The sequence below is a fragment of the Rhinatrema bivittatum genome, chromosome 8, assembly GCF_901001135.1.
Source record: "Rhinatrema bivittatum chromosome 8, aRhiBiv1.1, whole genome shotgun sequence".
NCBI classification, from domain to species: Eukaryota; Metazoa; Chordata; class Amphibia; order Gymnophiona; family Rhinatrematidae; genus Rhinatrema; species Rhinatrema bivittatum.
Genome location: NC_042622.1, coordinates 233,556,899 through 233,571,719, shown reverse-complemented (window position 1 = coordinate 233,571,719; position 14,821 = coordinate 233,556,899). Strand labels below are relative to the sequence as shown.

Here is a 14,821-nt window from a genome sequence, read left to right as displayed (position 1 = left end):
GTAGTCTAAATAGTGATATGTGGGTACATAGACCTTGTTGCTGTGCAGAGTCCGAGTAGTGCATGAGTAAAAGGAGACTGATAATCCGAGAAGGAGTCTTAAAACAGGTGTGTTGTTCAGATCTGACGTGGTTAGATCTGGAGGGGAGTATGGCTGATCGAGGATCTGATGTTGGACTATTTTTCTCTTTGACCGGTGTCGGAGTGATCTTGTGATTCTGTGTAGGCTTGCCTGAAAAGCCACGTTTTTAGGTTTTTCTTAAAAGTTGGATGACAAGTCTCTTGGCGAAGATCCGGCGGGTAATGAGTTCCAGAGGGTGGGCCCGGCTGTGGAGAGTGCTTGTTTTGTTCGTTTGGATTTGATCGGGGGAGCATATAAGGAGCCTTTGTAGTTGTGCCTGATGGGTCTTTGTGAAGTGTGAGGGCGGAGTCGTGAGTTTAGATTTAGGTGGGCAATGCCCATGATATCCTTGTGGATCATTGATAAAGTCTTGTAGGTGATTCTAGCTTTTATAGGAAGCCAATGAAGGCTGTGAAGAATAGGTGTTATGTGGGCTCTTTTATTTGTGTTAGTGAGTAGTCTCGCTGCGGCATTCTGCACCATCTGTAAAGGTCTTGTGGATAAGGCTGGAAGGCCTAGCAGTAGAGAGTTGCAGTAGTCCAGCTTAGACAGAATTATGGACTGGACTACTAGCCGGAAGTCACTGAAGTGAAGAAGGGGTTTAAGATTTTTTAGCACTTGGAGTTTGAAATAGCATTCTTTAGTTGTGTTGGTAATGAAGGATTTAAGGTTGAATTTGTTGTCGAGATGCACCCCCAAGTCTCTGACGGAGGTGCAGTGGTTAATAGTTAGTTTTGAGAATTGTGTAGCGCTTTGGGAGTTGGTAAGGGTATGGTTTTCGTCAGGTGAGATGATGAGGATTTCTGTTTTGTTTGGATTGAGTATGAGGTTCAAGCTGGATAGCAGGGTGTCGATAGCTTGTAGGCAGTTGTTCCAATGTGCCCAAGTTTTTTGCAGTGATTCTGTGATGGGCATGAGGATCTGGATGTCATCTGCGAAAATATAATGTTTTAGCTTGAGGTTAGAGAGTAAGTGGCAGAGTGGAAGTAGGTAAATATTAAAAAGCGTAGGGGAGAGAGATGATCCTTGAGGTACTCCTCGAGTTGATTTGATAGGATGCGATTCTTCATTATTGATTTTTACTTTGTAGAATCTGTTCTCCAGGAACGATTGGAACCAGTTATGCGCTTCTCCTTGAATTCCTATGTCGGATAGCCGTTCGAGTAGGATGGAATGGTTGACTGTATCAAATGCGGCGGATAGGTCAAGAAGAGCAAGGAGGTATGGTTGTTTTTTTTCGAGATTAAGAAGGATGGTGTCGGATAACGATGTTAGAAGTGCTTCAGTGTTTTGTGATTTCCTGAAGCCGAACTGGAAAGGGGAGAGAATATTGTTATCTTCCAGGTATTCCGACAATTGCTTGTTGACGAATCTTTCCATCACTCTTGAGATCAGGGGAAGGTTAGCGATAGGGCGGAAATTTGCAGGGTCGTCCGTTGAAAGGTTTGGTTTTTTTTAGTAAAGGTTTTAGAATGGCTATTTTGAGTTGATCTGGGACCTTTCCTTGGGTTAAGGAGCAGTTGATGATGTCTGCTATTGATTTAGAGATGGTGTTAGGAGTCGATAGGAGAAGATTCGAGGGTATGGTATCCAGAGAATGAGAAGATGGTTTGAGCTTCTTGAGAATAAGTTCGATTTCCAATGATGAAGGAGTTTCGAACGATGATAAGCTGTATTCTTTGTAATGTGCTGAGTTTGTCAGCTTTGGTACTGTTGTTTGTTGGTTGGAGATTGGCTTAAGGAGGTTGGTGATCTTTTTATCAAAGTAGATTGCTAGTTCCTCAGCTTTGTTGGCTGCTTGTTCATCTGGAATGATAGGTGGAGTGGGTTTTGTTAAGGAAGATACAAATGAGAATAGAGCTTTTGAGTCCAGTGCAAAGTTGTGGATTTTTTTTGCAAAGAAGTCTTTTTTGGCCTTTAGGATGGCTAATCTGTATATGTTGAGATGGGATTTATAGTTTAGCGTTGTGGTGGTAGAAGGAGACTTGCGCCAACTGTTTTCTTTTTTCCGAAGTTCTTGTTTGAGGATTTTGAGTGTTGGAGTGTACCACGGTTGTCTTTTTGCTTGGGGTGGTTTTAAGGATTTGGTGATAGAAGGACATGTGAGATCTGCGATCTCATTTGTAATGTTGAGCCAGGAGATGATAGCTGTGGAAGTGTCTGTTAGATCCAGTCGGTCGAGTTCTTTGGAAAGAATATTACTAAGATTGTCTATGGGGCAGGGTTTCCTGTAACGTATAGTGGTTGCTGGAAATATGGGACGAGGCTGGTCTTTAATTTGAAGTTCTGCAGAGATGACGTGATGGTCCGACCATGGGACTGGGACGCACATAGGGTTCTTGGTTGGTGTTATGCCATAGTTGAGAAAGATCAGGTCGAGGGTATGTCCCGCTTTGTGAGTGGGATCTTTAACTATCTGATTGAAGCCTAGGTGGTTGAGTGCTGAGAGAAGGATATCACAGTTATGGGTTAGAGGTGCGCTGTTTACATGTAAGTTAAAGTCTCCCATCACAATAGCTGGTTTATCCTGTTTGCAATGTTTTGTTGTGAATTCAATTAAAGGTGATGGGTCTGTGTCTAAAGTTCCAGGTGGTGAGTAGACTAAAACTATTTGTAGATGGTCCGAATTGAAGAAGGCGATTTCAGTATTGTTTATTGTGGTAGATAATTGGAGTGAGAGCCCTAGGCCCTTTTTTGTGGCTAGAAGGATCCCTCCACCCCTTTTTTTGATTCTGGGGATTGAATGAATGTCATAAAGATGGTTGGGTAGCTGGTTTAATAGTACTGTGTCAGTGGGTTTCAGCCATGTTTCAGTGATGGCGCATATATCGGGGTTGTTGTCCGTCAGGTGGTCATTGAGGAGGTGGAGTTTTTTTGTGATCGATTGTGCGTTGAATAGTGTGAGTGTGAATAGTGTTAATCCTAGCGTTTGAGAAATGGGGGAGATCATGATTGGAATCAATCTCTGTTGTCGTATGCCTAGAATCCTGGGTTTATTGGGTTTGAGTTTGGGGGTGTACTGGATAGTGGGTATAGGTGAAAGGTGCATGTTGAGGTGCTGGTGTGTTGAGTTGAATCCTTTCTTGGAATCTGGAGATGTGGTTGAGATTACGGAGGTCTGGTAGCTTGTTGGATGAAAGATGGGTGGCTGTTAGGAGACAATTAGATGAGTGGTTGCTGTGTGGATGGTAAAAGAGTGGATGATGGTAAGATAGATGTGTGGATGCAGGATTTTGTTGGATGCAGGATGAGAGAGTAGTTTCTAAGAGGCATTGCAGTAGACTGTGGGGATGGTTGCTGGGATATGATACGATTGAATTGCTGACGATTGATGGGTGATGTACTCGGTACTTTGATGAAGGCACATGTGCTGTTGGTTTTCTCCGGATGAGTTGTCCTGATTTGAGTGCGAAGAGTGTGTTTTAAAGGTATAAATGTGAACGTTCCCAGGGCTGACCTGGTGGGTGTAAGCGGTCTTGATTCTGGGGCGCTCGGGAGTCTCGTTGTAATAGAAGGTTTTAACCAGCTCTCAATGTTGGTTGGACGTGTCGCGCTCCTTTGGCGCGCGACACTCGGTGCGCGGCGCCTAGGATGACCGGGTTTATATCCCTGTGTGCTTCTCTGTGATTGGTTGAGGGTGATTGGTAGAGGAGGGCCTGACTTGAGGCTTCCTGCAGCGGTGGGCGGCGAGCGGCGAGTAATCCTGATCGTCGCGATGTGAAGCAGAAGCAGGAGGAGGTAAGTATGGAGCTTCCCCGTGGCCGGAGCGGGGGCCCACGGAGGTAGGGCGAGAGTTAATGGCCTTACCCCGATGGGCTCAAGCGCCGGCTGCGCGGGCCTCTCTCCCAGCTCCTATCTGCTCCGGGGACCTGTTTTCGTTGTGCGGTCGGCGGCAAAGAGGGCGCCTGCGGTCGAGCCGGCTTTTTAAATTTGGCGCGGTCGCGTATCGCTGACGTCACCAGCGCGACAGGGGGGTCGTCTGTCTGCTTGGTGTTGAGGAGGGCTGGACTTGAGGCAGGAGATCTTGCAAGACTGGGAGATTGAGAATGGCAGATGAAATTTAATGAGGTCAAGTGCAAAGTGGTGCATGTAGGGAAAAGCAACCCACACTGTAGTTACATTGTAACTCCACATTAGGAGTTACCACCAGGAAAAGGATCTGGGTGTCATTGCAGACAATAACTTGAAATCCTTGGCTTAGTGTGCAGCGGCGGTCAAAAAGCAATCATAATGTTAGGAATTGTTAGGAAAGGAATGGAGAATAAGATGGAGCATATGCAATACCTGTGGATCATTCCATGGTGAGACTACACCTAGAGTATTTTGTGCAGTTGTGGTCGCTGCATCTCAAAAAAGATATTGCTGAACTGGAAAAGGTACATAGAAGGGCCAATGAAACTACTTCACTATGAGGAAAGACTAAAGAGGTAGGGCTGTTCAGCTTGGAGAAGAGACGGCTGAAGGGGATATGATAGAGGTCTGTAAAATTGAGTGGAATAGAATGGGTAAATGTGAATCGGTTATTCACTCTTTTAAATAATAGAAAAACTAAAGTCGCTCCATGAACTTAGTAAGAAGCACATTTAAAACAAATCAGGAAAATTATTTTCCTAGTGTGTAGCCAGATGGACTCAGGACCAATGGTATTGTGCTCTTCTGATAGCAGATGGGAGATGGAGTCAGATTTCAAAGCTGATGTCACCCTACATATACCCGTGCAGCAAGCTTAGCAATTCAGTATTTCTGTGTCTCCATAGCAGATGCGGACACTATCTAAAAGAGAATAGTGTAACATTTATGACGAGAAAGAAGAGAGAAAATTTACCTCTTAAGAAGAGAGCCCCGCTTCTCCTGCGGTGAAACCTAAGGGTCCCTCCCACAGTTGAGACTTTCCTGAGATGATTCTCAATATCCCTCAGAGGTGAGCCTTGGTCCGGCAGCCGATTCCCAGCATGGACTTAGCCCCCAGGGTGGCTGAAAGGCAGCGGGTGCAGATTCGAGTGCGGCGGTGAAGGAAGGTATTTCTTCCCCTCCCGGCAGCTGGAGATCGCCCGGCACGTGACCAGTAAGCACCGAGACCAGGTAAGGTAGAAACCTTTACTTTTAAGTCTCCGGTCTCCAAAGCTCGAACAGCCGTACCGATCTTCCTCCCAACGAGGTTTAAAATCGGGTTGAGCAGCCTCATTTAGCTAGGCACAGCAGCATGCAGACCCATCCACAGGAAGAAGACATAGGGGGCAGACTTGCCCTCTTCTACCAAAGATGGGTCGAGATAACATCTGACAAGTGGGTCCTATCTATCATTCGAGAGGGGTTCTCTCTGAAATTCCTAAGCATCCCTCTAGACAAATTTGAGATCACCTTGCCACTCCCACTCTGAGACTGGCAGTGGAAACCACACTAGCAAGACTACTCAGCCTGAAGGCAATAGCCCCGGTGCCCATGCTTCAACAAAATACTGGCCACTATTCCATCTATTAGAGATGTGAATCGGAACTGAAATCTGATCAGATTCTGGTTCCGATTCACATCTCTACCATCTATTTTATTGTTCGCAAGAAAGAAGGAACATTCCGGCCCATCCTGGACCTCAAGGCCGTCAACCATTACCTGAAGGTACCACACTTCCGCCTGGAAACCCTACGCTCCGTAATAATGGCGGTACAACCGGGATAATTCTTAACCTCCCTCAACCTATCCGAAGCCTACCTTCACATCCTGGTCCATCAGGACCACCAGCGCTTCCTGCACTTTGTGATACTGGGTCATCTTTACCAATTTCGGGCGCTACCCTTCGGACTAGCTACCGCCCCCAGAACCTTCACCAAAATTGTGGTGGTAGTGGCAGCAGCACTGAGGAAAGGAGTCCTGGTACATCTTTATTTGGACGATTGGCCGATCAGGGTAAAATCTCCGGAGGAGAGTCGCCATGCGACTACCAGAGTCAAGAATCTACTACAGGAACTCGGGTGGGTCGTGAACACAGCCAAGAGCTGTCTACAGCCCTCCCAGTCACTAGAATACCTGGGAGTCCAGTTCGATACTGAACAGAACAAGGTCTGCCTTCCCCCTCCAAGGAGAAGGCAACTGATGGGTCATTTGCAAAAACTGTTGACCTCTGTTCACCCCAAGGTATGGGACTACCTTCAAGTCCTCAGCCTCATGACATCAACTCTGGAAGTTGTTCCGTGGGCAAGGGCCCATATGCGACCACTACAACATTCCCTACTGTCACGATGGAACCCAGTGTCCCAGAACTACTCAATTTGCCTCCAGCTACCGACAGAGGTTCGGGACCAGCTTCAGTGGTGGCTACAGGAAGACCACCTAAGCAGAGGAGTAAACCTATCCCCACCGAACTGGATCTTGCTCATCAAGGACGCGAGCCTGCGAGGGTGGGGAGCCCAATGTCAGGAACTGACGGCCCAGGGACAATGGAACAAGGAAGAGGCGGGATGGAATATAAACCACCTGGAAGCTCGAGCGGTCAGACTAGCTTGCTTACCATTCAGCCACAGACTCCGAGGCGAGTCTGTCAGTCATGTCGGACAATGCGACAACCGTTGCTTACATCAACCGCCAGGGAGGAACCAAGAGCCAGAAGGTGTCTCTGGAAGTAGACCCCCTCATGGCGTGGGCGGAAATAAATCTGCAAGGGATTTCGGCCTCCCACATCGTGGGAAAAGACAACGTCTCAAAGAATTACCTCAGCATGGAGAGCTTAGACCCGGGGGAATGGTCACTGGTGGACATGGCCTTCCAACTGATAGTAAATCGATGGGGTCCCCCAGTCATGAACCTACTGGCAACTCCTCTCAATGCCCAAGTCCCCAGGTTCTTCAGCCGCAGACGAGAACCACAATCTCAGGGAATTGACGCTCTCAACCAGAACTGGCCAGAGGAAGACCTTCTGTACACCTTCCCACCCTGGCCACTACTGGGCAGGATCATCCACAAGATAGAGAACCACAGGGGTCTAGTTCTACTAGTCGCCGAGGACTGGCCAAGAAGACCATGGTACGTTGACATGTGAAGACTACTGGCGGGGAATCCTCTGCGTCTACCGCCACAGAGGGACCTTCTTCAGCAGGGACTGATCTCCCACAAGACCCGGCTCTATTCTCTCTTATGGTAAGGCCCTTGAGAGGATTAGCCTAAAGAAGCGCAGCTACTCAAAAGCCGTGATTGACACCCTGCTCCGGGCAAGCAAGTTCTCCACATTTCTGTCTTACAAACACATCTGGAGAGTATTTGAAGCCTGGTGTGAAGACCTCGGTCTCCTCCCGAGGCAGCCAAGATTCCCATGATCCTGGAATTCCTATAGGACGGCATGAAGGAGTGGTGTCTCAACGCCCTCAAGGTCCAAATTGCAGCACTGGCCTGCTTCAGGTCCGAAGTGGACAGTATCAGACTATCAACTCATCCTGATGTGTCTCGCTTCCTGAAAGGAGTTAAGCAACTCTGACCACCCTAAAATAGCCAGTGCCTCTATAAAACCTCAACCTAGTACTACCTAGCAGGGAATTCCTTCAGACCAACACACGGTCTGTCTCTACGTCTCCTGACCTTAAAGACAGTATTTTTGGTTGCAGTATGTTCAGCTCGGCACATCTCCGAACTTCAAGGATATAGTTAGTGCAGTTAGTATAGCTGTGTTTAAAAAAAGGATTGGCTAAGTTCTTGGAGGAGAAGTCCATTACCTGCTATTAATTAAGTTGACTTAGAAAATAGCCACTGCTATTACTAGCAACGGTAACATGGAATAGACTTAGTTTTTGGGTATTTGCCAGGTTCTTATGGCCTGGATTGGCCACTGTTGGAAACAGGATGATGGGCTTGATGGACCCTTGGTCTGACCCAGTATAGCATGTTCTTATGTTCTTATGTCCTGTCGGGAACCGTTCCTCAGGTTCACTTCTGGCACCATACAGCTGCGTACGGTACCATCCTTCCTACCGAAAGTGGTTTCTCAGTTCCATATGAACCAAACCATATCGTTACCATCTCCAGATGAGCACAAGGATTCAGAAAACTCACGCCTCCTTCGCCATCTGAATGTCGGCAGAATCCTAGTCCAATACTTGAAAAGATCGGAACCCTTGCACAAAACAGATCACCTGTTCGTTCTTCACAGCGGGAAGAAACAAGGGGAAGCGGCATCACGGGCGACCATAGCCCACTGGATCAAAGAAGTAATCAAGGCAGCCTACGTAGAGGCAGGAAAACCATTACTTCTACAGGTCAAGATGCATTCTACAAGGGCCCAGGCAGTCTCCTGGGCTGAAACCAAGCTGCTTTCACCAGCCGAGATCTGTTGGGCGGTGACATGGTCCTCCCTACACACCTTCTCCAGGTTCTACCGCCTGGAGGTTCAGGCCAGGGAGGATACAGCTTTCACAAGGGCAGTACTAAGTGGACCACGGGCAGCCTCCCACCCTGTAGGGGAGTAGCTCTTGTACATCCCATTGGTCCTGATTCCATCTGGCTACACGCTAGGAAATGGAGAAATTTCTTACCTGATAATTTTGTTTTTCTTAGTGTAGACAGATGGACTCAGCATCCCGCCCACGGCTGCTCCAGAAATCGAGAACCTCTGATAACAAATCTCGAGACTTAAATACGGGTAAGCCACGGTCTACCCCTAGTTCAAGACACCCGCAGTTGTCTGGTGTCGGCGTTTATCACCTTTCAAGGTTTATCAAGTGTAATCAAGTATTAAGCAACATGTATCCACACCGGCTTTTCGAAGAGAATACTGAAGAGCTAAGCTTGCTGCACGAGTATATGTAGGGTGACGTCAGCTTTGAAATCTGACTCCGTCTCCCATCTGCTATCAAGAGAGCACAATACCATTGGTCCTGAGTCCATCTGTCTACACTAAGGAAAACGAAATTATCAGGTAAGTAATTTCTCCATTTTCACTCAACCTACAATTAAGCTCTGGAATTCATTGTCAAAGGATATAGTAAAGGCAACTAGTGTAGCTGTATTTATGTTTAAACAATTTTATTAAAGTTTATCAAAGAACACATAAACAGTTTGTCTGGGAGCAGTTTGTTCTGCCGCCACCCCCAGCAGTACTAAAAACAATCACAACAATAACAGAGCAGAGTCAGCACCCCCCTCCCCTCCCACCCAACCCCCCCCCCCCAATCTTCGTCGGTCCCTAGCGTCTATTGTACACTAGTTATAGTGACCGATCCAACACAAAGTTCTTTTACGTCCCGTACTGTGAAAATAATCAATGTCCTGGAATATCCGTCAGGTCCGGATGTGCTGCGACTTCAGGTATTGAGAATACGGCTCCGAGCCCGATGAGGAAGAGACTGGACATACGGTTCCCAAATGTCGAGGAATCTCTGCCGCATCCTAGGAGAGCCCCTGGAGGAAAAAGACTCCATGTGCATCATGGTATAGAAGAGGTTTCTCCACACCCAAAAAGAGGGTGGATCCACCTCACGCCACTGCAATAAGACCACTCTCTTCCCCACCGCACTAGCCTTTTGGATGAAAAGGCGAGCGCCCATATTCCGGATTCGCAGCTCTGGAATATAGCCAAACAGCCAGATTGGGGCAACTGGAATAGAAATCCCCAAAATCCCGGCTAGATATTTTGCAATAAGAGTCCAAAATCGCAAAACCGCTGGACAAGACCAAAAGAGTGTAGCTGTATTTAAAAAAAGATTTGGACAATTTCTTGGAGAAATCCAAAAACCAGGGCTTCCCAAACTATGGGTCGGGACCCCAAATGGGGTCACAAAACCTTCAGCTGGGGTCACAGGTTCCTCAATAAGCAATGCTCTTCAGGTGCCAGCAACATTAATAGTGGAAGTTAGCATGAGGCCTGTGAGCCAGCACACACTAACAGGCCCTGTAGTGATCCCACCCTCCCAGGAGTTTCCTTGATAATGGGAAAGACCTGCTCGAGGAGGGATCAGAGCCTGTAAACTTGCACTGGCTCAGGCCTTGTGCTGATTTTCATTACTAATGCTGCTTCCACCTGCAGATCACCATTGGGCTTGGGAGCAGCCATGAGAGAGGACTGAATGTGCATAGGCCAGTGGAGACTGCCACTGCTCCTCTTTTTCCATATAGCACAACCACTGAACTTACCCAAAAGAAAAATGTTGCCCCTTTCATCTGCCTGCCCTCTTTTCCCCATCAGTTGCCATCTAACTGTGACCCAGGGCCAAAGGAAAATGCTGCTGCTGATCCTGGCAGGGAGGCTGTTTGGAGAAGGGGCTGCTTGAAGGGATGGATCAGATGCAGGAGGGTTTTGAGGGTTCAGTCAACTAGAGAGGAATTAGCTATGGAGGTTGAGAGAAGAGGAATATCAGAAGATTAACCGGGGAAGAGGAGTTGGGGGATGAAAGAAGGACTAGAAATGAAGCTGGGAGATTTGAGAGAGGGGATGGGAGATAGGGCAAGAGAGAGAGAGAGGGGATGTCAGAGAAGTCAGTAAGTGGTTAAAAAGGACTTGGGGCAAGAGAGAAGCAGCTAGGGAGATATGAAAATGGCTGGAGTGGGAGAAGGGAATGGGCTGGGAAGGTAAAAGAAGCTAGGAGATGTAAGAGCGTCTGAGGTTGAAAAAGGGTTTCTGCTGAAGGGAAGGAGGTTAAAGCCATCTGGCAGAGGTGCAGATTAAGAGAATGGATCGACTGGTGAGAGTGGAGGTTGAGAGGCAGAATCAGCTGGAGTACAAGGAGGGTGCAGTGACCATTGGAGGGGGACTGCATCCTTACTAATTTGTTTTGGTCATTTTTGGGGGTCATATGAATTTTCAAGTATGAAAATGGGGTCATATTGGCTAAAAGTTTGGGAAGCCCTGCCATAAAAGTTATTAACCAAATAGACTTAGGAAAAGCCACTATTTCTCCTAGGACAAGCAGGATGGTAGTCCTCACATATGGGGTGACATCATCAGATGGAGCTTGACACAGAAAACTTATGTCAAAGTTTCTGGAACTTTGAGCATGCCCAGCATGCTCTATTCCATGTCTCCTCACAAGGTCCCTCTTCATTCTCTTTTTTTGTTTTTTTTTCCACGGAGCTTTCGCCTTGCAGTAGAGTAAGTTTGTGGCTTTTCCTTAGAAAATGTCTTTTGAAACTTTTTTTCATCATCCTTTTTGGGTTTTCTCATTAATTCATCGAAGGTGGGTCACTCTCTGTTCCCTCTAGTTTTCCTAGTCATGTTTTTGGCGGTTCATTATTTTGCTTCTGTTCCACCCCCTTCCCCCCTCAGTGGCAGCCTCTGTGCCCGCTGGCGTCAACTGCCCGCTATCACTGTCTCTCGAATTTTTTCCTTTTCTGTTCATTTGTCATGGCCTTGTCCGGTTTCCGTCTGTGCCCCCAGTGTCGGAGGACCATGTCCATCATGGACCCCAACAAGGTATTTATCCTCTGTCTGGGGACATCGCATGGCATCTGGTGTTGCCACATGCGTGCACAGATTTTCAAGGGACGTAGTGCTCAGCTCGACAAGATGGAGAAATACTTCGGGTCAAGGAAATCCGAGACATCGGCATTGCTGGCATGTGCACCGACTGACCTGGGAGCCGCACCGATGGACATTGAGCCATTGGCATCAGCTGGGCCATTGGTTCCGTAGACACCGGCGCATAGGGGTGCCGGGGATCGGCCTCTGTCGGTCTCTTCCATTAGGTTTGTCATCGTTGACCTCTGCATTGGGGAAAGACCAGGCCGAGCACCAAGGGAAGCAAAAGAAGCATCAGCACTGGTCATCCTCTATGCATGGTGCCAGGCTTGGGAAGGCTTTGGCTCATGCCGTGATGCCCCTGAAGTGACCCCGCAGCGAGGAGTGCCCATCCTCCATCGATGCCGTGGATCTGCGTCAGTCTCCACCAGTCCTGGTGCCAGTTGCCGATCCACCTCTGGGATCCGAGGAACATTTGGCTACCCCTCCTGCCTCCCAGTTGGATTTGGCATCAGCAACTTTTGAGGAGGAGCCTGGAACACAGGGTCCAGGTGGTGGCACAGCAGGCATGGTAGGGTATTGAACCAGTGGTATCGACTGTGCCGGCACTCGCCCTACTGGAACCGCTGCTGGAACAGCTTAATGTGCTTATCTGTGCGTTACTGACCCAGTTGGCGCCTGTTCCTGGTGAGGCACTAATGCATACCCCAACCGATACAGTACTTGTTGCTGGTTCCTCCAAGGAGGAAGATCCATCGATGTCGGCAGGGACACAGAGGCCTGCAGCCCCCTATCCAGCTTTGCCGGGGCCAGCACTGGTTCCACTGATGCCCTTGCTTCTAGACCAAGGCCGAGCACCCAGGGCCCTATTCCCTGTGGACTACAGTGAGGATGTTGTCCCGTATGACCCCTGGGGGGACGCCACTGTGGAATCCTCCTCAGAGGACTTGGGTCTCCCTTCAGAACAGTCTCCTCCAGATGAGCAAAGCAGGCCTCCTCCTCCAGAAGACTTAACCTTTCGCAGTGAATGACTGAGGAGGATGCCAGGCATAAGATGCTGGAAATCCTTCAGTTTGTGGAGGCCCCTAAAGAGATTGTGATGGTCCCGGTGCATGAGATCTTTAGGGAGTTGCTGCTGAGTATATGGGAGCACCCCCTCACAGTACCTCCTGTCAACAGGAAGGCAGGTAGGGTTTATCTTGTCCAACAGGCTACCGGATTCGAGAAGCATCAGCAGTCACACCAATTTGTAGTGGTCTAATCCGCTCTCAAGAAGGCCAAGTGCTCTTGGTCCCACACCTTGGCACCCCCGGGCAAGAATCATACAGCGATGGATGCTCTTGGGTGGAAAATGTTCCAAGGGGCCATGCTCATTGCCTGTATTGCTTCTTATTGGCTCTATATGAGCCAATACTCGCGCTACCTCTGGAAGGTGTAAGAGGCTGCCTCAACAGCAGAAAGACCCCTTATCACTGATGCCTCAGGGCCTGGACTGTGGGAAAACGCGAGGTTCGTTCAACCTACGATTTTTTGAGATGGCAGTGGGAATCTGCGCCCACAGAATGGCATGGCTGTGGACCTTGGATCTCCAACCAGAGGTAGACCCGCTGACCTGCTGTGCATAGGAGAGAATCTCTTTCGAGATAAGGTGAGGTACGCAGTGGCCCAATTGCAGTATCTCTGAGACCTTCCAACAACTTTCTGCCAGCGCTTCAGACCCGCCCTCCTCAGCCTGGAAGTCTGCGAGGCAGGGTCAGAGGAAGTCTTTCTACTGCTAGAGGAAGTAGTAACCTCCGGCCCTTCGCTCTCATTCGTAGAGGGTGAGCTCACAGGGCCATTGCAGGCATCAGAGAGCTCCCAAGCCCCAGCGCCTCCCCAGCCAAATCCTGGGATGGGATTTTGACTGGATCATAGGGAGTTTAAGCCAGTCACCTGTACCCAAGACACTGAACCCCCAGGTTGGAGGCAGGCTACGGTTCTTTGCGGATTGGTGGCCCAATATAACCTTGGACCAGTGGGTTCTGTCCATCGTCTGTCAAGGGTACCAATTAAACCTATTGGCTATACCGCCAAATTGTCCCCCATGCCCATTTTGGGGGCCAATAGCACATCAGGAGGTACTATTTTAGGAGCTCTCCGCCTCTTAATGTCTAGAGAGGTTGAGCCTGTCCTACTAGGCAAAGAAGGCAGGGATTCTACTCCCAGTACTTCCTGATTCTAAAGAGAACAGGGGGACTCTGTCCCATCCTAGACCTAAGGACCTTGAACAGATTTCTCAAAAAAGAAAAGTTCAAGATGGTTTCCCTGTGCACCCTAATTCCCCTCCTGCAAAAAGGGGACATAACATAAGAAATTGCCATGCTGGGTCAGACCAAGGGTCCATCAAGCCCAGCATCCTGTTTCCAACAGACGCCAAACCAGGCCACAAGAACCTGGCAATTACCCAAACACTAAGAAGATCCCATGCTACTGATGCAATTAATAGCAGTGGCTATTCCCTAAGTAAACTTGATTAATAGCAGTTAATGGACTTCTCTTCCAAGAACTTATCCAAACCTTTTTTGAACCCAGCTACACTAACTGCACTAACCACATCCTCTGGCAACAAATTCCAGAGCTTTATTGTGCGTTGAGTGAAAAAGAATTTTCTCCGATTAGTCTTAAATGTGCTACTTGCTACCTTCATGGAATGCCTCCTAGTCCTTCTATTATTCGAAAGTGTAAATAACCGAGTCACATCTACTCGATCAAGACCTCTCATGATCTTAAAGACCTCTATTATATCCCCCCTCAGCCGTCTCTTCTCCAAGCTGAAAAGCCCTAACCTCTTCAGCCTTTCCTCATAGGGGAGCTGTTCCATCCCCTTTATCATTTTGGTTGCCCTTCTCTGTACCTTCTCCATTGCAACTATAACTTTTTTGAGATAAGGCGACCAGAATTGTACACAGTATTCAAGTTGCGGTCTCACCATGGAGCGATATAGAGGCATTATGACATTTTCCGTTTTATTAACCATTCCCTTCCTAATAATTCCTAACATTCTATTTGCTTTTTTGACTGCTGCAGCACACTGAGCCGACGATTTCAATGTATTATCTACTATGACGCCTAGATCTCTTTCTTGGGTGGTAGCTCCTAATATGGAACCTAACATCATGTAACTACAGCAAGGGTTATTTTTCCCTATATGCAACACCTTGCACTTGTCCACCTTAAATTTCATCTGCCATTTGGATGCCCAATCTGGCTATTCTCCCTCGCTTTAAA

General features: G+C 48.1%; 1 protein-coding gene across 4 annotated transcripts in view; it reads left to right on the top strand.

Moving 5' to 3' along the window:
* PIP5K1C (phosphatidylinositol-4-phosphate 5-kinase type 1 gamma) overlaps positions 1-14,821 on the top strand; it is a 368,099-nt gene that overhangs the window by 236,961 nt on the left and 116,317 nt on the right. The gene's annotated exons all lie outside the window — the stretch shown is intronic.